This window comes from Gorilla gorilla, chromosome 11 (assembly GCF_029281585.2).
Source record: "Gorilla gorilla gorilla isolate KB3781 chromosome 11, NHGRI_mGorGor1-v2.1_pri, whole genome shotgun sequence".
NCBI lineage: Eukaryota > Metazoa > Chordata > Mammalia > Primates > Hominidae > Gorilla > Gorilla gorilla.
Window position 1 is genome coordinate 60709892 of NC_073235.2, and position 26918 is coordinate 60736809.

Consider the following 26918-nt stretch of genomic DNA (forward strand, 5'->3'; position numbering starts at 1 on the left):
TACTCCTTGAGAAGAGCAACTCCAAGACACATAATTGTCAGATTCACCAAAGGTAAAAATGTTAAAGGCAGCCAGAGAGAAAGGTTGGGTTACCCACAAAGGGAAGCCCATAAGACTAACAGCTGATCTCCTGGCAGAAACTCTCCAAGCCAGAAGACAGTGGGGGCCAATATTCAACATTCTCAAAGAAAAGAATTTTCAAACCAAAATTTCATATCCAGCCAAACTAAGCTTCGTAAGTGAAGGACAAATGAAGTATTTTACAGAGAAGCAAATGCTGAGAGATGTTGTCACCACCAGGCCTGCCCTAAAAGAGCTCCTAAAGGAAGCACTAAACATGGAAAGGAACAACCGGTACCAGCCACTGCAAAAACATGCCAAATTGTAAAGACCATCGAGGCTAGGAAGAAACTGCATCAACTAACGAACAAACTAACCAGCTAACATCATAATGACAGGATCAAATTCACACATGACAATATTAACCTTAAATGTAAATGGGCTAAATGCTCCAATTAAAAGACACAGACTGGCAAATTGGATAAAGAGTGAAGACCCATCAGTGTGCTGTATTCACGAAACCCATCTCATGTGAAGAGACACACATAGGCTCAAAATAAAGGGATGGAGGAAGATCTACCAAGCAAAAGGAAAACAAAAAACAGGCAGGGGTTGCAATCCTAGTCTCTGATAAAACAGACTTTAAACCAACAAAGATCAAAAGAGACAAAGAAGGCCATTACATAATAGTAAAGGGATCAATTCAACAAGAAGAGCTAACTATCCTAAATATATATGCACCCAAAACAGGAGCACCCAGATTCATAAAGCAAGTCCTTAGAGACCTACAAAGAGACTTAGACTCCCACACAATAATAATGAGAGACTTAAACACCCCACTGTCAACATTAGACAGATCAACGAGACAGAAAGTTAACAAGGATATCCAGGACTTGAACTCAGCTCTGCACCAAGCAGACCTAATAGACATCTACAGAACTCTCCATCCCAAATCAACAGAATATACATTCTTCTCAGCACCACATCACACTTATTCCAAAATTGACCACATAGTTGGAAGTAAAGCACTCCTCAGCAAATGCAAAAGAATAGAAATTATAACAAACTGTCTCTCAGACCACAGTGCAATCAAACTAGAACTCGGGATTAAGAAACTCACTCTAAACCGCTCAACTACATGGAAACTGAACAATTCGCTCCTGAATGACTACTGGGTACATAATGAAATGAAGGCAGAAATAAACATGTTCTTTGAAACCAATGAGAACAAAGACACAACATACCAGAATCTCTGGGACACATTCAAAGCAGTGTGTAGAGGGAAATTTATAGCACTAAATGCCCACAAGAGAAAGCAGGAAAGATCTAAAATTGACACCCTAACATCACAATTAAAAGAACTAGAGAAGCAAGAGCAAACACATTCAAAAGCTAGCAGAAGGCAAGAAATAACTAAGATCAGAGCAGAACTGAGGGAAATAGAGACACAAAAACCCTTCAAAAAATCAATGAATCTAGGAACTGGTTTTTTGAAAAGATCAACAAAATTGATAGACTGCTAGCAAGACTAATAAAGAAGAAAAGAGAGAAGAATCAAATAGACACAATAAAAAATGATAAAGGGGATATCACCACCTATCCCACAGAAATACAAACTACCATCAGAGAATACTATGAACACCTCTATGCAAATAAACTAGAAAATCTAGAAGAAATGGATAAATTCCTCAACACATACACCCTCCCAAGACTAAACCAGGAAGAAGTTGAATCTCTGAAGAGACCAATAACAGGCTCTGAAATTGAGGCAATAATTAATAGCTTACCAACCAAAAAAAGTCCAGGACCAGATGGATTCACAGCCAAATTCTATCGGAGGTATAAGGAGGAGCTGGTACCATTCTTTCTGAAACTATTCCAATCAATAGAAAAAGAGGGAATCCTCCCTAACTCATTTTATGAGGCCAGCATCATCCTGATTCCAAAGCCTGCCAGAGACACAACAAAAAAAGAGAATTTTAGACCAATATCCTTGATGAACATCGATGCAAAAATAATCAATAAAATACTGGCAAACTGAATCCAGCAGCACATCAAAAAGCTTATCCACCATGATCAAGTGGGCATCATCCCTGGGATGCAAGGCTGGTTCAACATACGCAAATCAATAAACATAATCCAGCATATAAACAGAACCAACGACAAAAACCACATGATTATCTCAATAGATGCAGAAAAGGCCTTTGACAAAATTCAACAACCCTTCATGCTAAAAACTCTCAATAAATTAGGTATTGATGGGATGTATCTCAAAATAATAAGAGCTATCTATGACAAACCCACAGCCAATATCATACTGAATGGGCAAAAACTGGAAGCATTCCCTTTGAAAACTGGCACAAGACAGGGATGCCCTCTCTCACCACTCCTATTCAACAGTGTTGGAAGTTCTGACCAGGGCAATCAGGCAGGAGAAGGAAATAAAGGGTATTCAATTAGGAAAAGAGGAAGTCAAATTGTCCCTGTTTGCAGATGACATGATTGTATATCTAGAAAACCCCATCGTCGCAGCCCAAAATCTCCTTAAGCTGATAGGCAACTTCAGCAAAGTCTCAGGATACAAAATCAATGTACAAAAATCACAAGCATTCCCATACACCAATAACAGACAAAGAGAGAGCCAAATCATGAGTGAACTCCCATTCACAATTGCTTCAAAGAGAATAAAATACCTAGGAATCCAACTTACAAGGGATGTGAAGGACCTCTTCAAAGAGAACTACAAACCATGGCTCAATGAAATAAAAGAGGATACAAACAAATGGAAGAACATTCCATGCTCATGGGTAGGAAGAACCAATATTGTGAAAATGGCCATACTGCCCAAGGTAATTTATAGATTCAATGCCATCCCCATCAAGCTACCAATGACTTTCTTCACAGAATTGGAAAAAACTACTTTAAAGTTCATATGGAACCAAAAAAGAGCCCGCATTGCCAAGTCAATCCTAAGCCAAAAGAACAAAGCTGGAGGCATTACGCTACCTGACTTCAAACTATACTACAAGGCTACAGTAACAAAAACAGCATGGTACTGGTACCAAAACAGAGATATAGATCAGTGGAACAGAACAGAGCCCTCAGAAATAATGCCGCGTATCTACAACCATCTGATCTTTGACAAACCTGACAAAAACAAGAAATGGGGAAATGATTCCCTATTTAATAAATGGTGCTGGGAAAACTGGCTAGCCATATGTAGAAAGCTGAAACCGGATCCCTTCCTTACACCTTATACAAAAATCAATTCAAGATGGATTAAAGACTTAAATGTTAGACCTAAAACCATAAAAACCCTAGACGAAAACCTAGGCATCACCATTCAGGACACAGGCACAGGCAAGGACTTCATGTCTAAAACACCAAAAGCAATGGCAACAAAAGACAAAATTGACAAATGGGATCTAATTAAAATAAAGAGCTTCTGCATAGCAAAAGAAACTATCATCAGAGGGAACAGGCAACCTACAGAATGGGAGAAAAATTTTGCAATCTACTTATCTGACAAAGGGCTAATATCCAGAATCTACAATGAACTCCAACAAATTTACAAGAAAAAAACAAACAACCCCATCAAAAAGTGGGCGAAGGACATGAACAGACACTTCTCAAAATAAGACATTTATGCAGCCAAAAGACACATGAAAAAATGCTCATCATCACTGGGCATCAGAGAAATGTAAATCAAAACCACAATGAGATATCATCTCACACCAGTTAGAATTGCGATCATTAAAAAGTCAGTAAACAACAGGTGCTGGAGAGGACATGGAGAAATAGGAACACTTTTACACTGTTGGTGGGACTGTAAACTAGTTCACCCATTATGGAAGTCAGTGTGGTGATTCCTCAGGGATCTAGAGCTAGAAATACCATTTGACCCAGCAATCCCATTGCTGGGTATACACCCAAAGGATTATAAATCATGCTGCTATAAAGACACATGCATACGTATGTTTATTGTGGCAGTATTCACAATAGCAAAGACTTGGAACCAACCCAAATGTCCAACAATGATAGACTGGATTAAGATAATGTGGCACATATACACCATGGAATACTATGCGGCCATAAAAAATGATGAGTTCATGTCCTTTGTAGGGACATGGATGAAGCTAGAAATCATCATTCTCAGCAATCTATCGCAAGGACAAAAAACCAAACACCACATGTTCTCACTCATAGGTGGGAATTGAACAATGAGAACACATGGACACAGAAAGGGGAACATCACACACCGGGGCCTGTTGTGGGGTGGGGGGGAGGCGGGAGGGATAGTATTTGGAGATATACCTAATGTTAAATGATGAGTTACTGGGTGCAGCACACCAACATGGCACATGTATACATATGTAACTAACCTGCACGTTGTGCACATGTACCCTAAAACTTAAAGTATAATAACAACAACAAAAAAAAAGAAAATGAAAGAAAAAAAAAGAATTCAGATACTTCAGTCACAGCCTTCTCAAATACAGGCAACTTCAGCCTGTCTGAATGCCCTTCCAACCTTCCTAATCAACTTCACCATCTGTCTGACTGCCCTTCCAACCTGTTATTCTCATAATTCTATGACTTCCTCCATTCTAGGGAACTTCCTCTTCCTCCAGAATTCTATTGTCATTGAAAACAGTTCCAACTGGGTAATCTTGAATCAGCAATAAACTCTGTGACCAGAACCTGCCCTACCCACTTCCAATCATCCTCTGGGCTCCAGTTATATAATGCTATTTCCCTAGTGCAGCTCTCATCACAAGGCTTTGCTAATTAATATACTTTTCTTCTGTCCCACTAGGCTGCAACAATTGTGAGATATTCAGCTAAAGTGTCTAAAACATAGCATGTACTTAATAACCATTTGATTGATGACATAATTGTAGGAACTAGTACTAAATTTATGGTTTCAATTGAATCTTCAATGACAATAAGCATTCCATTTATGAATTCCTGGACAATGCCTCTCAATTTCTCATAGTGATATTCTAAAACCTGTTCACTATGTTCAGCTCCATACCTGCTACTATTTCCTCACTTTCATCAGAGCAAACAGAAGCTCTACAAGATATCTTTCTTATTGTTCAGCCCATCAGAAGAAGAGGTATTTTTCCTCCTGCTCAAGACTAATGCCTCACCTGGGCTGCAGATCCCATTCCCAATTCCACCTTCTTCGTAGCCTCCCTCCTCATCTGTCCCCTCCTCTCCCCTGTACCTTCAGCTTCTTGCTCTTTGCTGCTTCCTTCTTACATGGAATTAAACATAATTTTATCCCATTGCAATAATTTAGAAATTCTTTAGAACCCAAAGATTGTAGCATCATACCTTTCATTGTTCCTCTTTGGCCAGGCATCTTAGCAACTCGCTTTTTCCCATGTGCACATCTTCTATTTCACTCCTCACCTATGGTATTCCTACCTCTGTACTCCACTCCAAAGTCACTGCTCTCACTAGTGAGTTCCACAGGATCAGATCAAATATCCTTTTCAATCATGATTTTACTTGATGTCTCTGTGTATTTGATTCTATTAACCCTTACCTATAGTATTAAACCATTATTGACTTTGGGACTTTGACATTCATTTGTTCAACAAGTATTTATTGAGCACATGATAACTGGTACTTAAAAAAAATAAAGCCTCTGTCTTGTGGAACTGAGACTTTCTAGAAAGGGAGACATATATTAAATGAATGAATGAATGGAATATCACATGCTGTATTAACCTCTAAGAAGGGGATACGTAGAGTGATGGTTTAGAAAAATTTGAGTAGAATTAGTAGAAGGTATCTTTTAAATGTCTTAAATAGGACATCTGGATGACATGACATTTGTTTGAAAACCTAGTAGATCAGAGTGAAACACCCATGGGAAGAGATGGAGGGGAGTACATTGGGAAGAGGGTGCAACAGCATTGGATGGGGAAGACCTCGCATATGTTGAGAACTGGGAATAGGCCAGGGAGCTGGAGCAGGTGGCATAGGTTAAGACTAGAAGCGAGATTGGAGAGCTGCATGGGGTTAGATGATTTGGCCAGGATTTAATTCTAGAAACAAGGAAAAGCCATTGAAGAGACTAAAGCAAATAGTAGCATGATCTGACTTACATTTTAAAAAGAGAGCTCTGGATATGAAGTGGAGCATGGGTAGTAGAGAAGCTAAGGAACAACAGGGAGACCAGTTAGAAGGAAAAGGCACCGCTCGTCCCTGGACTCAGGAGATGGATTCAAGTGTTCAGATCTGAGATGTGCTTTTGAGTAGAATCAGAGGGCTCATTGAAAGATTCCAGGAGGGCTCATTGAGAGATTCCATGTGAAGATTGGAGGAAAGACTAATCAAGGACAATTCCTAGGTTTTTGCTTGAACAGCTGGTTGAAAGGTGATACTAGTAACTGAGATAGAAGATTGGGAGAATAAGAAGCTTGGAAAAGGAAGAAAATTGGGAGCTCAGTTTTGAACATATAACACTTGACAAGCCCATAAGACCTCTAAGTTGGAGGGGCCAGACGAACATCTGAAGGCACAGATGGGTGGCTTAGGGGAGAACTCAGTGCTGGAGACCTAAATTAAGGAGATAGCCACATAAACAGTATTTGACACCAGAGGACTGGATGAGGTCTCCAGGATGAGGATGTGAACAGGAAAGAGAATGTGGTTATGCACTCTCATGCTTATTTGCTTTTCTGCACAGCTTTCTCTACTAGAATGACTTAATTTCCCTCTTCCACCTGTCAAACTTACTTTATCTTTAAGATGAGAACAAATGCCACCTCCTCGAATCTTCTCCTGAGCCTTCTAGAAAAACAGTAGCTCCATCCATGGCACACCAATAGCTTATAGTTTATGATCCTCCTTTCTTTGACTACCTGCATTCCTGGACTTCTTTCATGAGGTTCTGCCCCTGGATCTTTACCAATATATTTGGGCATTTAGTACATGCCTGGAAAGTACTGCCTTGCCTTATTGCTTGGTAAATCCTTCCTATCCATCCTTTAAAGACTCAGTTTTAGCACTGCCTTCTCAGCCTTTCTCCCTCTCCCTCTCCTCCAGATACAGCTAGGTGTACCTTCTAAGGCATTATTTGTGTATTCTTAGCACAGCATTTCCCATATTAATCTGCATTATTTATCTTTGTATCCTTAGTACATTGTGTCATGTCTAACACATAAGAGGGTATCATTGATCACTCTTAGGTGACTGGAAGTTTCTTCTGGTCTCTGGTCCAAGAATAACAAAGTTGTACATGGGAACCGGGCCAGCAGTTTTCTTTTCAGGATGGTAAAGGCCAAACTAAGTACCTCCCTAAACACAGTTCCATTCACTTTTCATCCATTAATTCATCCTACAATTTATGTATCAAGAATTATTAGCTTTGCAAGCCTCAAACTGAAGTCAAGACTAAGGGTATTTAACTAGTCCTTTGGGACATTTGTTGAGACAGAGATTTTAAATGCACTGATTGTTAGACTTTTTGAAGGATTCTTATAATGTTCCAATGATAGAAGAATCAGAAAGTCAGCATATGATAAGAGTTGAATTTATAGCTTGTCTCTTTACTTCCACATGAGGTTTACAGAAAAACAAAACAAGCACTCATTATCCCCTATCTCCTCTTACTATTATACTTCTGATTTGTATTGAATGCAAGAGGTTTATTTTCACAGTCCCACATTTTGTTCATTTTAATAAAGTTAAACCAGTAAAAGTATAATAAATACTGTAGAAATAAAAACTGTAGAAACTATTCACCATATAGATTTTGGAGCCAAAATAATGTCATGCTATTTTTCAGTCTAAGATCATTTTTATATCCTACCTTACTTTTGTAATCTTTCATATTTTTTTCCTATTAAAAACTACACTTGTAAACAGAACATTTATAATATTAGAGTATCTCAAAGTTTAACTTAAAAAAAACTTGGACCAATATTATACAACCATTAAATTCAACATGAAATAAGAATTTCTTATTTACACATAGGAAGCAGAAAGTTAGGACAAAAGGATTAGAGTAGCAAATAGTTTGTCTCTTATTTCACGCTTGTGTGATGTTGAATCTTTGAACAAATAGACTTCTGTACATTGTTGTCAGGTCATTATCTCTGACCTGTGACTCAGTCAGAAGGAAGTCATAACACTTAACCAGACTCATAAAAGATATGAAGTTCAAAGCATCCAGTTCCAGTCCCCATAAGCCATTAAGATAAAGCACATTTTTATTCCATTTTCTAGATTCTAATTAGATAGTTCCTTGCATCTTATTTTTAAGGTAGAGAGTAGAATGGTGGTTATTAGAGGCTGGGAAGGGTAAGGGGCAGGGGATGAAGAGAAGTTGTTTCATGCATATAAAACTACAGTTAAGTAGAAGGAATAAATTCTAGTGTTCAATAGCACCAGTAGGATGACTATAGTTAATCACAATTCATTGTATATTTCAAAATAGCTAGAAGAGAATATTCGGAATGTTTCCAACATAAAGAAATGATACATGTTTGAGGTAATGGATATCCCAATTACTCTGACTTGATTATTACATGTTTTATGCATGTATCAAATATCCCAGGTACCCCAGAAATTTGTACAATCACTATGTATCAATTATTTAAAAAGATCCCCTTTCTACTTTTGGCCTGGAATATGCAACTCCACACAAGAAGTATGTTTTACATATAACATAGCATTGTTATATGTAAAAACATAACAGAATGTCTTAATAGAAAAGCATTCTTTTTTTACTATAATGTTTCCCATGTACTTCATTTAGATCAATAATGGTTCCTGTACCCCCTAAAATCACCACCAATCGAAGTACGACTCCTCTTTCTATATGATCAATTTTACAATTATCTATATTTTGCCACATAGTTTTTACAACTTTGTGTGAACTTCTGAATGGTAAGGAGCATGCCTTATACTATCATGTTTATTTGTATCTAGTATTGCACCTTTCAGATGAGAGATACAAGGTATACATTTGCTAAACTGATCCAATGAAAAAGAATATAGAAAGATAGCATTGCCCAAAATACTTATATCAGCTCATATGAATCCAAAAACATCTGGATAGGCAACTTTTCAAACAGTGAGCCAGTTCATTTAGCCAGTTCATGCAGGGGTTTGGAGGTGCATTTAATCCCAACAGAGAATGGGGACCTGGTACGTCTCTAGGTCAAATTGCTCATGGAAGCCAGATTAAAGGTATTCTATACTTAGTCATTCCTACTCTCAAAACCTTTCAGCCAACATTACCTCTTCTGTAGTTTGATGGTATAGAGATCTCTGTGTGCTTCAACCTGGGACTGGCTTAAGTTTCTGAATAAAAAATTGGCTTCAGGTTGGGTGCAGTGGCTCATGCCTGTAATCTCAGCACTTTGGGAGGCCGAGGTGGGTGGAGCACGAGGTCAAGAGACAGATACCATCCTGGCCAACATGGTGAAACCCTGTCTCTACTAAAAATACAAAACTTAGCTGGGCATGGTGGTGCGTGCCTAATATCCCAGATACTTGGGAGGCTGAGGCAGGAGAATCACTTGAACCTGGGAGACAGAGGTTGTAGCGGGCCGAGATTATGCCATTGCACTACAGCCTGGGCAACAGAGCGAGACTCCATCTCAAAAAAAAAAAAAAATTGGCTTCAAAAGAATTACCTTCCAGGGCATTTATTATGTAAAGATGGAAAAACTCTCTACATGAGTAAGAAAACAGAGTTAATCCTTCGTTTTCAAAATAGAAAGTCAATTTGGCAACCATCCTGCCTGGTTATTTGAACTTAATGGATCTCCTTTCAGTCTGCAATTAAAACTGTTTGCGTTTCAGCTACTTATCAGTGCCCTAAACTTGAACATTTTAGCAACCAATCTCCAAGGTGATAAACAAGCTCATTTACCTCTGGTAGGAGGGTAAATTGTCATACTTTTTCTGAAGAATAAATTTTAAAAAATAAAAATAAGAAAATAACTAGTAAAAATCTTAAGAATTAAGAAATAAACTTTTAAGAATTAACAGGCAGGAATCTATGCAAAGATTTATAGGCAGAAATGTTCATCACAACCTTAAAAGGGTGAAAAATTGGAAACAATGTAACAATCCCCAGTTGCAAGATTTGCAAAATGCACTATTCTGATGTAACACTATGCAACCACTAAAAATTATGCGGCAGGAGAAAAAGGGGAAAATATGCAAAATGTTGGTCAATAAGAAAAAAATCTGGTTAAAAATAACATATAGTGTGATTCTAGTTAAATTAAAGTTCTTGGATATGTAGAAAAAAGAGTGTAAAGACACTGTTCATTTTCTTTTGGCAGTGGTTTAGCATTTTGGGTGATTTTTATTGTATTTTGTATGCTTGCTTGCATTTTCCAAATTATCTACAATGGACATAAAATACTTTATAATTACACAATGGGGCCTTCCAGAGGGTGGAGGGTGGAGGAAAGAAAGGATGAGGAAAATAACTAATGGGTACTGGGCTTAATACCTGGGTGATACAATAATCTGTACAACAAACCCCCATGACACAAGTTTACCTACGTAACAAACCTGCACATGTGCCCCTAAGCTTTAAATAAAAGTTAAAAATAATAATAGTAATAACTACAAAAGTATATTGTGTATATTATGTGTAAGTATATTATGGCCAGTTTTTATAAAGTCTGGCCCAGGAAATTAATATTTGGGAGGAGCATGTAAGGGGCATAACTATTATTCATTCCTGAAGTTTCCAAATTCTATTCCTGTATCAGGTCAAATGACAAGAATCCTATATATATTCCTATATAACTTTTTTTTATCACCTTGCATGTGGCAGCAGTTTCATTTTCTGTAGGAAAGTTTCAAAGAATCACGATTTAATTTTATGCCACAGGTCTTATAAAGGCTGGTACAATCTCATAAGAGGATTGACTTAGGCTCTTGTAAAATTTCTACTGAAAATGCTATCCATTGAGTGGGTTGTACTCCTCCTCCCAATACATGCTGCCAGCTCCTGATCTGCTGGTATGTTCTCTATTATTAGCAAATAAGAGCTATATGTTTCCCTTTAACTTTAACCATGTTCAATTACAACACCCTTCTTTAGTCTTGTTTGCTGACATAATGATATTCCCATTCCCTTAATTTCTCATCTTTTATTCTTTTACTGACTTTCTATTTTAATGATTCCTAATAGGAAACAGATGGCACACTGAAAATTAGGATAAGTTAAGAAGAATGTAATAAGCGGACAACCGACAAAGGAGGGTGGGAATGCAGGGCAACCGCAAGGGCTCATACAGTGCTGGGTGAGGAGGACCCCTGACGGGAGCTGAGATCTTTGGTGAAGGACACAACTGGTCAGTACAACCCTGCAGGGCAAGGAGCTGCAGAAACAACTATCCAAACCCCACACCTCTCCCTCACCTTGATCTCCCATGTTCCACTTCGGCTGAACCAAACCAAAAGCCAGAGGGCAAGGAAGCCATGTGTGAAAACTGTGCTACAGAGCAGAATGGAGAGTGATACGACTCAGGGAGAAGATATCCAGCACTAAAGTATTAATGCCTTTTATTATAAATTGTTTGGAAGTAGATGATGTCTATATGCATAAATAAATAACACTAATCTCTTTTAGGTGATGTTTACTTTGGTCACTTATGTGAGCATTTTCCCATAGCAAAGCTTCCCACTCAAATTGGCAGTAAGCTATTTTCTGCTGTGATGCAGTCCCATGTCCTTATAACATGATGAGCCAAGAAAGTATTCTTGGGTAAACACATTAGTTATCTCCCCCTTAATTGAAATGCCAGGTGGATTAAAAAATAACTGTCATGTCTTCTTTAGGAGGAAGGTCTGTTTTCAGTATGGGCATTGAAATATTGCATAATGATCATGTCATATGTTGATATGGCTAAAATGAATTTGTCTGTAATCCTGTTTAATTTCTCTCTTTTCACTATTCATTAAGAAGGGAGTATATAGACTAAGGATGTAGTATTTCAAAAGCTGAAGTGTCAGAGAGAGTGAAAAGTGAAAAGTAATCAAACCTGAGTCATTCAATCATGACTTAGAACCAAGGTGATTTTTGCAATCATTTAATCAAAACACCTCATTTTACAACTAAGGAGGCAAAACCCACAGAGCCTACATAACTTGCTAAGGTCGCCGCTCTTGTTAAGACCTCTCAGCTTGGCATGCTTTCCTCTACACCATAACATCAAAGGAGAGTGATATACTTTTCATTCATTGAATTCATTTATTCAATCACTAATTTTGAGTGCCCTGTGCCAGCACTGGGGCTAAAGCAATAAAGAAACTAGACAAATTCTCTTTTCTCATGGGGCTTACATTCTAGAAGTGGAAGTGAAGATAGTCAATAAATAGATGTCGGGAGTGCTTGTAGCACTTGTAGTGCTAAGGAAAAAATGAAGCAGGATAAATAGATAGTGACAGAGAAAGAGGATGCCATTTTTGTTGGGCCATCAAGGACTTTCTTTCTAAGATGACATTTGTGCAGGACCCTGAATGCTGTGCAGGAGTGAGTCATGCAGACATCTGGGAGAGCAGTGTTCCAAACCTGAGCAAAAGGCTGAGAGGACATATGCTCGAGTGTTCATGGAGTAGGAAGTAGGTTGCTTGGGCTGGAGCTCAACAATGGGAAGAGGAGTAGGATATGAGATTTAAGAAGTATCGGAGCAGAGCAGAGAGGTAGATCACACAGGGCCCTGTATGTCCCTTCTAGGCTTCTAGATTCTATTCTGAGTAGAATGGGAAGTCATTGACGTGTTTTCTGCAGGCAGTGACATGATCTAAAGTGAGTTTTAGAATGATCGGTCTGCCTACTGTGTGGGAAACTGATTGGAGAGGCAGAGTGGAAACGGAAAGGGAGGGGACAGATTAATTAGGAGATTAGGAAGCTATTATAATAGTCCTAATTATATTTTAAAGGTACAGCCTTCTATCCATGCCAACAGGTAAGGGTATAAGGGTGGAAACAGAAGTCAGAGAGGATACCAAGCCTTTCGGCCTGAGTGCTAGCAGACTAGATTTCCATTTACTGAAAAAAGAAAGACTAGGGAAAGAGTATTTTGGAGACAAAAGCAAGAATACAGTTTGGGAATATTAGATTTGAGGAGTTAACACATATGAGTTTGGAGTTCAAAAGAAAAGTCCAGGCCAAAGGTATGAATTGGTATTAGGAAATAAATGGTATACGAAGTCATATGGATTGGCTGAGATCATTAGAGAGTATACATACTGAGAGGACTGACCCCCACCCCGCCACCCCAGGAGACTCCAAAGCTTAGAAGATGGAATGGTGAGGAGTTTACTGAGAGGAAGATACCAGTAAGACAGAGGAACAAAGAAAGAATGGCTTCCTAGAGGCCAAGGGAATCAAGTTTTCCAAGGAGGAGGCAGTGATCAATTCCATCATAATAATTCAAGTAAGGTGAAGACAAATAATTGATCACTGAAATACGGAGGTAAGCAATGATGTTGGCAAGTGCAACATTGCTGGAGCGGAGGGACAAAATGGTTCAAGAGGGAATGGGAGGAGAGACGCTGGAGACACTGTGTATAGGCCAGGGAATGATGAGATTTTCTGAAGAGGGCATGTGGGATCAAGGGAGGGTAGCTTATAGATGAAGGTCATAATGGTGTATTTTTAGGGTACCTGGAAAGAGCTAGAAAAAGGGGGATGGTGGTGGGAGAGAAATTGGGATAAACTTGAGCAGGAGAAAGGGGACAGGATTCCACGCACAAATGGAGGGACTAGCCTTAGACAGGAGCGTGACACGTCATGCACTGTAAAAAGAGGTAAGGGGAGGTAAGGGGTACAGATTCTGAGAGGTGGGCAGATGTCATATTGGAAACCTGTGGAAACTCTCTTCTTGTGAAATATGATGTCAGTAGGAAAAGAAATCACACCAAAATCATTACATTTTCTTCAGTCTGCTTAACGAAAGAATGGCACTGAGGAGGTGATGAAGAAGGTATTTTTTATGTGTTCCATAAAACATGTCTTGATACTTCAACTATGATCATATTATAATGGTCTGGTGTCCTGTAAGTGTTTAGACATCATAATTCATTATCTCAGAGGGAAGAATCTTGAAAGAATTTTAAGAAGAGTAGGGAGACAGACATAGTAAGCAGTGTGAACTTTTAGAACACAAAAGAAATTCTACTAGAAAGCAGGCAGGTACTAATAAAGAGTTTTAAGATTATCAATTACCTAGCCATTGAATAGTTCTGAGTAAACCAGGACAAGACCAAAGCCATTAAAGTGACCCAAAAGTAAATAGTTTGAAACGGAGATTTCTCAAAATTAATTAATCACAAAATTAACAGCACACAGCAATCATGATGATGGGGAGCATAGCACAGTGTCTAAAATCAGACCGGTCAGACCACTCAGGTTCAAATCCTTACTGCACACTTAATGTTCATGTGACTTCGGGGAAATTACATGACCCCTATGTGCCTCAGTTTCTTCATTTATGAAATGAGGATCATGTAAGTATCTACCCCTTAGGGCTGTTAAGAAGATTAAATGAACATGGAATACTGCCTTGCACATAGCAAGTACTGTTTAGGTATCTGTTAATTAAATCAAATCCCTATGAATAATCAAGACCTAGCCAGAAAGTATAGCCAAAAATTTATACCTGGAGTTAAATTCAAGATTCTTTCTCTAAAGCTGTCTAATGGGAAATCTTTTCCAGAAAAACAAATACATCTGGCTCCTGATTATCCAGGCTTTCTCTCTCTCTCTCTCTCCCTCCCCACCCACCCCTGGCTTTTTCTTAAAACTATGTCCTGACAGAGGGTAGAAAGATTCCATCAGCTTTTCTACCTTTTAAAAAGATGCTCTAGTGGAAGTTTTTATTTTTACAAGACAGCTGAAACCAGAAAAGTGAGCTTCTTGGATTACCATTCTACCATCTGTGGGTTACCACCACAACTTTTCTGTTACCTGTTGACTCATATACTGTACCAAGAGTTGACCGTGTGCTCAGTCTCATGCTAGAAGGTTAATTTAAGTTAATTTAAAGTTAATTTAAATTAATAAGGTTGATTTAAATTAATAAGTTAATTTAATAAAATGATGTTTATTTCTAAGTTTTAATAACAAAACAAGGAACATTATGAACATTTAAAAATTAGATGATCCCTAGTTTATTTCTTCTGCATAATTAAACCTCCTATTCTACTTAATTTCTTCACACATACAATAATACTACAAGAACCAATATTAAATCTTCAGAAAATAAGGTCTGAATCCCAGTTTACTTGGGAGTCTTGTCTACAAAAAATATATGCTATCGTCTCCTTTTGGCCATTATATTATCCTGATAGTTAATTTACCAATTAGGTTTTTTTTTTCTTTAGTCCCCATGTTTGCAGTACTCCATCAGATTCCCAAAGAAAAAGACTAATAACTAAATAAAAAATACTCCCTTAAACTTTGCAAGATCACATGTCTAGGAGTTATTAATTGAAAGAATGACAAAAGGGAGGGTAGGAAGCAGTTAATCAGAGTGGCCCTCAGCCAAGTGGGGACACTTCAGCTCTACTGGCAGCAAGTTCTTTTGCAGTGAGGATGCTTGCTGTGAGAGATCTCGGTGGATGGATGTTAGAGCCAAGCCCAAGTTGGTGTTCAGAGTGGTTCAAAGACATGTTTCCAGGGTCTAAGAAGTCTATGAGAGTTCTTATACTCCATATTCTCAGGTTTACAAACATGTAAAAAGAGTGCTATAAGCCAACTTTAGATCATCTGAATGACACTATACTATTGAGTCCTGCCATGGGATTTTTATTTGTGTTCACATTTCAGGTGGCCCTAGTAACATATTATATAAACTGACAATATTTACAGTTTAAGTCATGTTTGTCTAACTGGGATCCAGTTAGATCTCTCTCTCTCTCTCTCTCTCTCTCTCTCTCTCTCTCTCTCTCACACACACACACACACACACACACACACACACACCTCTTTAAAAGAAGTATCAGCCTCTCTGTGCTGACTTCCAGGCAGCACTCTTGATTTTCCCACCGCCTGAAGCCCTGAGATCTGTATCACTCTCCCTCCTCAACAGCAGAGCATTCGATGGAGATGAAAGGCATTCAGTCACAGGCAATCAAAGAAAACTGCAGAGGACAGTCCCATATCCTGCAGTTCCTACAGTACACACATGCCTGCAACAATTAAAGGCCTCAATGGAAACAGGTAAATTAATAGAAAGAGAGTTAATAAACCCTATTGGAGTCAGTTAGGGCAAAAAGTCTATACTCTAAGGCCTGAACTTTGATTAGCTATAGCAAAACTAATAACTTCTGTTAGCATAAGAGTATCCACACTAGGAAGCAGTCAGACCAGCATGGGCGAGTGTGAAGACAGATGCCCAAATTACAGTTTGATGATACTGGAACAGGAAATAAAAGGAGGTCTAGGCATGGATGAGAACAAAGGCACTCTCCTAACCGCCCCAACTTAGGTTAATGTTAGGTTAGGTTAGGTTAAGGCTTTGCTGATACTCCCTGAGAAAGCAGGAAGTAAATCTCAAAGTCACACTCTACATGTGTGTGTACACATGCATATACATATATTTGCATATGCATATATGTATGTATGTATATGCACAAATGTATTTAATTTGCTATTTATGGGCATGCTTAATTTAACCAGTAACAAACTCTATATAGTTCATTTTATATTTTTACTTTTTCTCTATTAACTCTTTTTGTTGTGCTTATAAAGTCTGAAGCTAAAAGATATCCTTCTGTATTATTAATAAGAGCTCCCATTGACCTAAGAATTGTATATCATTTTGTGGCAGAGCAGGTAAACACCTCCCTTTAAACAGAGACGAGAAAGGGGGCAATTTCTTGAGTGGATGATCTCTTATAATTGCATGAGGTATGGAGAATGGAGGACTGGGTATAATACATGTCACAATAAAGGCACTTGGTATGTACTTATTGAACAGGCAAATGAATGAATGATCATTTTGTTTGGACCCTTAATGCCCCCTTTGGAATTATACACAATCTTATTGTGAATGTATCTTACTAGGAGTTGATACCATTATCCTATGTTAAAGGGTGGGGAGGCTATTGGAAAGGAGGCAAATGCCACATAGTACTATGTGCTGGAGGACATTTGTACCAATACTCAATATAACAGTAAATGAAATATGTTGAGCCATAGCATTTTCTGAAAGGTGACTTTGGGATTTCAAAATAAAGCACAGATTAGAAGACTTATGTATATAGTTTACAATAAGGTCAGCAACTCATGAAACTTATGAAGTTAGTATATGTTTTATTTGTTTGAACTATTTAGGTGCTAATCAGTACATTTTGTTGATGATTGCCACTTAGAACCATAGGATGTACTTACTAATGAGTCAAAGATTCTTTGGTTTAAAGTGGATAACTATTTCTGCATGCCCTATGCTGTAATTAGAACATTTCTTCTTACTTGACCTTTCAATGGATTCCACAGTCACTAGTGTTGGTATAGTTCTGCCATCCTAGAGACATTCTGTTACTTGGTAAAGAGTAACCAGGCAAAGAGAAAAAGAACTGTATTCATGACATTAGTTTCTGAATCAGCATTAAAACCACTGCCTCTCATTATTATCATCTTTATCTCGTTTCTACCTTTTCTATTTGGTTCTCATGATTTTTCTTTTTTTTTTTTTTTTGTCATGTCTCTTTTTTTTTATTTTTATTTATTTATTTATTTATTTTTTTATTATACTTTAAGTTTCAGGGTACATGTGCTCATTGTGCAGGTTAGTTACATATGTATACATGTGCCATGCTGGTGCGCTGCACCCACTAACTCGTCATCTAGCATTAGGTATATCTCCCAATGCTATCCCTCCCCCCTCCCCCCACCCCACAACAGTCCCCAGAGTGTGATATTCCCCTTCCTGTGTCCATGTGATCTCATTGTTCAATTCCCACCTATGAGTGAGAATATGCCGTGTTTGGTTTTTTGTTCTTGCGATAGTTTACTGAGAATGATGGTTTCCAATTTCATCCATGTCCCTACAAAGGACATGAACTCATCATTTTTTATGGCTGCATAGTATTCCATGGTGTATATGTGCCACATTTTCTTAATCCAGTCTATCATTGTTGGACATTTGGGTTGGTTCCAAGTCTTTGCTATTGTGAATAATGCCGCAATAAACATACGTGTGCATGTGTCTTTATAGCAGCATGATTTATAGTCCTTTGGGTATATACCCAGTAATGGGATGGCTGGGTCAAATTGTATTTCTAGTTCTAGATCCCTGAGGAATCGCCACACTGACTTCCACAATGGTTGAACTAGTTTACAGTCCCACCAACAGTGTAAAAGTGTTCCTATTTCTCCACATCCTCTCCAGCACCTGTTGTTTCCTGACTTTTTAATGATTGCCATTCTAACTGGTGTGAGATGATATCTCATAGTGGTTTTGATTTGCATTTCTCTGATGGCCAGTGATGATGAGCATTTTTTCATGTGTTTTTTGGCTGCATAAATGTCTTCTTTTGAGAAGTGTCTGTTCATATCCTTCGCCCACTTTTTGATGGGGTTGTTTGTTTTTTTCTTGTAAATTTGTTGGAGTTCATTGTAGATTCTGGATATTAGCCCTTTGTCAGATGAGTAGGTTGCAAAAATTTTCTCCCATGTTGTAGGTTGCCTGTTCACTCTGATGGTAGTTTCTTTTGCTGTGCAGAAGCTCTTTAGTTTAATTAGATCCCATTTGTCAATTTTGTCTTTTGTTGCCATTGCTTTTGGTGTTTTGGACATGAAGTCCTTGCCCACGCCTATGTCCTGAATGGTAATGCCTAGGTTTTCTTCTAGGGTTTTTATGGTTTTAGGTCTAACGTTTAAATCTTTAATCCATCTTGAATTGATTTTTGTATAAGGTGTAAGGAAGGGATCCAGTTTCAGCTTTCTACATATGGCTAGCCAGTTTTCCCAGCACCATTTATTAAATAGGGAATCCTTTCCCCATTGCTTGTTTTTCTCAGGTTTGTCAAAGATCAGATAGTTGTAGGTATGCGGCGTTATTTCTGAGGGCTCTGTTCTGTTCCATTGATCTATATCTCTGTTTTGGTACCAGTACCATGCTGTTTTGGTTACTGTAGCCTTGTAGTATAGTTTGAAGTCAGGTAGTGTGATGCCTCCAGCTTTGTTCTTTTGGCTTAGGATTGACTTGGCAATGCGGGCTCTTTTTTGGTTCCATATGAACTTTAAAGTAGTTTTTTCCAATTCTGTGAAGAAAGTCATTGGTAGCTTGATGGGGATGGCATTGAATCTGTAAATGACCTTGGGCAGTATGGCCATTTTCACGATATTGATTCTTCCTACCCATGAGCATGGAATGTTCTTCCATTTGTTTGTATCCTCTTTTATTTCCTTGAGCAGTGGTTTGTAGTTCTCCTTGAAGAGGTCCTTCACATCCCTTGTAAGTTGGATTCCTAGGTATTTTATTCTCTTTGAAGCAATTGTGAATGGGAGTTCACTCATGATTTGGCTCTCTGTTTGTCTGTTGTTGGTGTATAAGAATGCTTGTGATTTTTGTACATTGATTTTGTATCCTGAGACTTTGCTGAAGTTGCTTATCAGATCCCACAGAAATACAAACTACCATCAGAGAATACTACAAACACCTCTATGCAAATAAACTAGAAAATCTAGAAGAAATGGATACATTCCTCGACACATACACTCTCCCAAGACTAAACCAGGAAGAAGTTGAATCTCTGAATAGACCAATAACAGGAGCTGAAATTGTGGCAATAATCAATAGTTTACCAACCAAAAAGAGTCCAGGACCAGATGGATTCACAGCCGAATTCTACCACAGGTACAAGGAGGAACTGGTACCATTCCTTCTGAAACTATTCCAATCAATAGAAAAAGAGGGAATCCTCCCTAACTCATTTTATGAGGCCAGCATCATCCTGGTACCAAAGTCGGGCAGAGACACAACCAAAAAAGAGAATTTTAGACCAATATCCTTGATGAACATTGATGCAAAAATCCTCAATAAAATACTGGCAAACCGAATCCAGCAGCACATCAAAAAGCTTATCCACCATGATCAAGTGGGCTTCATCCCTGGGATGCAAGGCTGGTTCAATATACGCAAATCAATAAATGTAATCCAGCATATAAACAGAGCCAAAGACAAAAACCACATGATTATCTCAATAGATGCAGAAAAAGCCTTTGACAAAATTCAACAACCCTTCATGCTAAAAACTCTCAATAAATTAGGTATTGATGGGACGTATTTCAAAATAATAAGAGCTATCTATGACAAACCCACAGCCAATATCATACTGAATGGGCAAAAACTGGAAGCATTCCCTTTGAAAACGGGCACAAGACAGGGATGCCCTCTCTCACCGCTCCTATTCAACATAGTGTTGGAAGTTCTGGCCAGGGCAATCAGGCAGGAGAAGGAAATAAAGGGTATTCAATTAGGAAAAGAGGAAGTCAAATTGTCCCTGTTTGCAGACGACATGGTTGTTTATCTAGAAAACCCCATTGTCTCAGCCCAAAATCTCCTTAAGCTGGTTCTCATGATTTTTCTAACTGCCTTCTGCTCTACCATTCCACTGGGGTAACAATAATAAAAGTAACAATTAGAACATCATTTACTGAGGTCTTTCTAAGTGCCAGCCACGTGCAAACTGCTTCACATGCATTTTCTTATCATACAAATGCAAATAGCACACAGACACAAACACTGAAATGGAGAGAAAGTAATTTCCCTCAAGGCCCCACAGTTAAGAAGTGGCAGTGCTGGAACTCCAGCTCAGGTCTGAGGGAACGCAAAAAGCCCCATGCTCAATACCACCCTGAGCCATTCCCCACTTGCAGTGGGCTCACTGAATTCATGGCCTTCCACATCTGCTACCCACTCTGTAGTTTTTTTTTTTTTTTCTCTCCTTCCACCATGGCTCTTCTTCATCTTTATTCTGGTAAATACATCCTCTTAGATCAGCTCCAGTACCTCCATATCTAGGAACTTCTTGGCTCAGGTCTTAATGAGGTTGTTAGTGAACCATTTAGTTATAGGTTTAAGGCCAACATATAGTTGAATAAAGGTGTCTTTGGACTGCTCTCCTTCTATTGAGCCTTTAGTGAAATATCATTTCAGCACCATGGATGTACCAGGGGATATGGAAGCTACCCTATACTCTTCTTAGGGGGAATGCTCATCTTCCACTCCTCACATAGCTGGGAACTTCCTCTCCCCAGGAGGGTTCACAGTATGGCCTGTCATTCTGATTGGCAAATGTGGGAGAAATGACTGAACAAGTTCAGCTCAGCCCTGTCTCTCTCTTAAAATGCCATCTGTCTTCAGGTGGCACTTTCCCCCTTCTCTGTCTTGCAGTAAGTAGCCTGTGCTTTTACAGGAGGATCTGGATAGTCACAGCTCTTTCTGAGCCTAGAGAGGTGGGTTTGTTCAATGATGGAAGTATCAAAAAAATGCACGGGGCCACAGGGGCCAGCCACAGTCTCTAATACCTGGGCTATTAAATTCTGCCCTCTTGGTTCAAGGGTCATTCGTCCTTCTTCTTGAGTGGTAGTAGGCACTTGCATTTGAGTCGTTTTGTCAGCCTGCCTCCCATCACTATAATCAAATTTTGGGGGACTATTAGCCCATTTTCACATCATACTCTCTCTGTCCCTTTCAGTCCAAGCTGGCAGTGTTTCTAATAAAATTTTCCCAAGAACCCAGCAGGACCTCTGTGGATTTTTTGGGAATTCACTACATCAGACCACAATCTTTTTGAAATAATCTCGTCTCTCTCGGTTTCCTGCCGAGATGGCTGAGGGATACCACTCTTAAGCTTCCTGGAGGCCTGCTAGTTTGAAAAGATCCATGAGAAGCACCGTTGATCTCCCAGAAGGGTCTTTTATATGACTAAATACTCTGACTTTTGATCTTTTCAAGACTAAAACAAAGGACTGTATATTCACACCTCAGTCTGTTCTTCATGCCATACTGTTGGCAGTAATTTGTTAACTCTAAGATCTTTTCCAATCTAGATAGGTCAAGAAGTCCCCAAAGCATCAAGTCTTGATCCTTTTCACTTAAATTTCTTCCCTCTATTTATGTCTTTTCTTTTTACTATAAACAGCAGAAAGAATCCAGGTGGCACCTTTAACATTTTTTTTTTTTTTATATCTTAGTTCATCAACTAGGAAGTTCATTTCTGGTTAATTTGTTTTCCATCTAACTGCAGGACATGACTGCCCTAGGCTTTCTGTCACCACATTAACAGTGATCCATCCTCCTTTTTCCAGTTTCCGATAATACATTCATTACTTCCTCCTCAGCCCTCACCAGTCACGTTGTTAACATCCATATTTCTACTAACAGTTGATTCAAGGTATTCTAGCACTTTTCTATCATCCTCAAGATGATATCCTCAAAATTCTTCCAGCCTCTTCCCACTTACGAATTCCAAAGCCACTTCTGCATTTTTAGGTATTTGTTATGACAGCATTTCACTTCCAGATACTAAAATCTGTATTAGTTTTTTTTAAATCGTTGTTGTATAAAAATTGCCTCAAATTTAGCAGCTTAAAACAACACTCACTTGCTAGCTCAGAATTCTGTAAACCAGAAGTCTAGCATGGTGTGGTTGGGCTCTCTGCTTATGGTATCACCAGGCTGAAATCAAGGTATTGACAAAACTGAGTTCTCACCTGGAGAAAAAATCTGCTTCCAATCCCATTCATAAAAGTCCAGTTCTTTATGGCTATCGGCCTGTAGGCTATAGGTCCCATTTCCTTGCTGGCCATCAGCCCGGGCCACCCTCAGCTCCTTGAGGCCACCACATTCCTTGCCATGTGACTCCCTCAGTCTTTTATCCATCAATGGTGGTCACATCCTTCTCATGTTTCAAATCTCTGACCACCCCAGTCTGCGATCACTCTGCCTTTAAAAGGCTCACGTGATTAGGTCAGGACCACTCGATAATTTTAAGGTCTTCTGTGCCATATAATCTGACCCAATCGTGGGAGTAAAATCCACAGTATTTATGGTCTGGGTGATTATACAGGGCACGTCTGGAGGGTGGGTAGGGGATCCTATAGCCCACCTTAGAAGCCTACTTATTTTGGTGTTATTCTTTGACCCCTTTAAATTCAACAATCCTGAAAAAGCAGAGTTTAAAGCCTGGGAATTTTTTAAAAATCATTCTTCTGTGCTCACCATTTTTTCTACTCTTAGCTCTTTAGATCAGTATACTATTAGAATAAAAGATGCTGGAGAACAGATTTTATAATGTCATGATTCATTGCCCTGATAAGAACCTACAAATTCCCACACTGGGAGAATGGTTCAGATCTGAAATGGGGAGGTACTCTGAATTCTCTCCTGTGCAAGAGCTTCTGGAGTCTTCTGAAATAAGAATGGTTACAGTCCTTTAACCTGCATTCTGTTTATGACAGTCTACTGGTTTTTGTTTTAGACTATTTCTCCTCTTCTTGGTTCTCTGCAGGAAACATGTAATTTGGGTATTATGAGATCCCCTGAGGGCGTGGGGGAACACCCAAGTGCCAATGTTCTACCAAAGCCATGTCTTTTGGTATTTATTGGTATGATGTTACAAGAAGCTAAGAATTCACAAAGTGGCAGATCCCTCCCCAGAAAGATCTCTAAGGTAAGGCTGAAGGTCACAGCAGAGGTATACTGATATCCTTGAAAATGCTCCCCACTCCTCAATTGCACAAAGTGTCTGGTGTGCAGATTAGGAGTTGGCAAAATTAGAGAGAATTTTGAAACGCTAGACGAGGGGAAAGATATGTCTTCTTTTTATGTGAGTCTTGCTAAAATCTCCATTTTGGAAGTGAGGCTAGAACCATCCTTGTAATGGATTCTGTGGAACTCTAAACTAGGCATCATGCAGCAACAACATCTCCTAAACCTCAATAATGCAGAGAAATTTTTCTGTGATTTAAGCTACACAAAGAGCCACATCTAGAGAAAGGGTGGTATGGGAACCAATATTATATAAGGTCCATCTAGCATGGAAATTTTGTTTCTTACAATAGCTCCCAGGGATCATTTATAGAGAGGTGTTATCTTTTGATTTTATCATGACAACAATTTCAGAAATAGAGACATGCTCCTGAGAAACATCAATATCATCTAACAACTTAGGAATCAAAACTTTGAGTCTTAAAACTATGAAAACTGTAACTATTATATTCAACTTGAGTTTTAAAGCATAGAAGAAAAAGTGATTTAAGGAGCTGGGCAACTGCAAGGGTAAAATTAGCATCGAATACAAACCAAAATATTATTCCAGTAAATTGGTCATAACAGACAAATTGCTGGAAAGAAGAATTAGGAGGAAGATTACCTCTTGTTCAGAAATTGTATGGTGGAGTTTTGCACATGGCACAGTTTCTCTGCCTCTACTGCCAGTCTCTTAGGAAAAGGGAAAGCCAGGTAGATGAGGCAGCAGATGGTGGGAAAACAGAGCACCAGCTACCAAAGCAACACCTCTCATGACAGCAGGGAGCTGCTGGTGTAATTTTCTGCCAACCTGCTGTTAAACGCTGAAGAACCAAAATGTATCTCCAACAGTAAAATAGTTAAAACAAAGATAATCTAGGTTTGTGGTGAGTATATGTAAAGACAGCTAGAACTTCTGGTCAGTATCTCTGAGTTGACATGGAAATCTCCTTTCCTACCTCAAACACATAGAAATGCTGGACAAACTATAACACAACTACACACACACATACACGCACACACACTGCCCCAGTGCCAAAAATAAACATGGAACCTAAAGTCAGAGCAGTCAGAGAGAGCTGAAGCCAAAGGACTTGAGGAAAACTGGGACCCAGTATAGGTCTGCATAGCTGGTGGCCGGGCCTTTAACATTTGTCATGGGACCTGTGCTCACGGGAGCTGGAATCAAGCTACTTAAAAATAGCACAAAGTCACATAGGACTTGTCCAGATACAAAATAGGGACTAGATACACCATAATCACTCTCTGCAAAAGTTCCAGGGAGACCAGAGAAGAAAAGGGTCAAGTGCAGAACCCCAGACCAGTGCTGTGCACTAGCCCTAAATCTGATGCACTCTAGGCTCACGGCATAGTGTCCCAAGTCTAGAAACTGATACGAAAATTGTTCCCAGGCCAAAGGGTAAAATGTATATGACCTTCAACAGAGACACACATAAGAGCCACCTGTAGAGATGCTCTTGCTACCAGGTCACAGTTCATGAAAAGAAGCATAATTCATAAGAAACAGTTTAATAACATTGATTACTTGAGCGTTTTAAATTTCCATGACAATATAGATACTACAGGCAAAATTAAAAGGCAAATGACCAACGGGTGAAAATACATGCAACCCATATAACTACAAAATGAAATAGTATCTAGAATTTATAAAGAGCTTTTACATATTAATTTAAAAAATGGGTTTTAAAAATATGAATAAGTGAGTTACAGAGAAAGAAAACTCTTCAGTAAACATGAAAGATTTTCAACCTCACAAATGATCATGGAAATACAAATTAAAATATTTATAAGATACTTTTAAAATTTATCAAATTGACAAAAGTCAAAAAGCAAAGTTGTAGTATCTTATAAACCACCCCCCAAAATCTTATAAAGTTGAAAGTATATGAATCTACAACATAGTTATTCTCCTTCTAGGTACACCCTAGTGAAAGCCTGAACACACGCATCAGTACAAGCTGGCTGCTGCAGCACAGCCTATACGAACAAAACTTTGGAAACTTAAATGTCAACCACCAAAGAGAATGGATAAATGCTAGCTCACTTCTATTATGGAACACTATGTAGCAATTAAAAGGCCGGGCATGGTAGCTCACACCTGTAATCCCAGCACTTTGGGAGGCTGAGGCGGGCGGATCATCTGAGGTCGGGAGTTTGAGACCAGCCTGACCAACATAGTGAATCCCGTCTCTACTAAAAATACAAAAATTAGCCAGGTATAGTGGCGGGCACCTGTAATCCCAGCTACTCAGGAAGCTGAGGCAAGACAATCACTTGAACCCTGGAGGCAGAAGTTGCAGTGAGCCAAGATCACGCCATTGCACTCCAGCCTGGGCGACAGAGCGAGACTCCGTCTCAAAAAAAAAGAGTGAATTAGGTCTATGTGTATTACTAACACAGGTATATTTATATTTTTATTTTACTTTAAGTTCTGGGATACACGTGCAGGACATGCAGGTTTGTTACATAGGTATACATGTGCCATGGTGGTTTGCTGCACCCATCAACTCATCATCTAGGTTTTAAGCCCTGCATGCATTAGGTATTTGTCCTAATGCTCTCCCTCCCCTTGTCCCCCACCCCCTGAAACACAGACATATTTTTAAAACACTGCAGAATGACATAGCATGATAGTGTTCATGAAAAAATTAAAGTCACAAATTATATGTCAAAATATCTTAAAATCTATATATGGCCTAGAAAGATAGAAGTAAAATTCCTGATCATGATTGTCTCTGGGGAGGAAAGAAGGGAAATTGTACTGAGGAAGTTCTCAAAAGAGGATTTCAACTTTATCTGTAATATTCTCTCCTTTATTTAAATTTTAAAAATCTGAAACAAAATGAAAAATGTTAACATTTTAATGCTAGCCAATGTGTACTAATGTCTATATCATATCAATCTCTATTTTAAAAAAATTTTATAAATGAAAAAGTATTTTAAAAATAAAATAAGTCATATGCCTTGGTCCTACACAATTGCTAGGGTTTGACCACAAATTTGGCTTAGTTTCCCAAAACATTGTAATGTCCTCTATACTCTATATAAATAGGACAACAAATTTGATAGGGCACTTCTTAT

At 38.7% G+C, this 26918-nt stretch overlaps 1 protein-coding gene and 1 long non-coding RNA gene across 7 annotated transcripts in view; one reads left to right on the plus strand and one right to left on the minus strand.

The window, feature by feature from the left end:
• The window catches only part of LOC109025879 (uncharacterized), a 70143-nt gene extending 58780 nt beyond the window's left edge, over positions 1-11363 (plus strand). The window contains exon 4 of the long non-coding RNA XR_002004829.2: positions 11240-11363. This is a non-coding gene — a long non-coding RNA (uncharacterized lncRNA). The remainder of the gene's footprint in view (positions 1-11239) is intronic.
• Positions 1-26918, minus strand: part of CCDC148 (coiled-coil domain containing 148) — a 291643-nt gene that overhangs the window by 59900 nt on the left and 204825 nt on the right. The window lies entirely within an intron of this gene.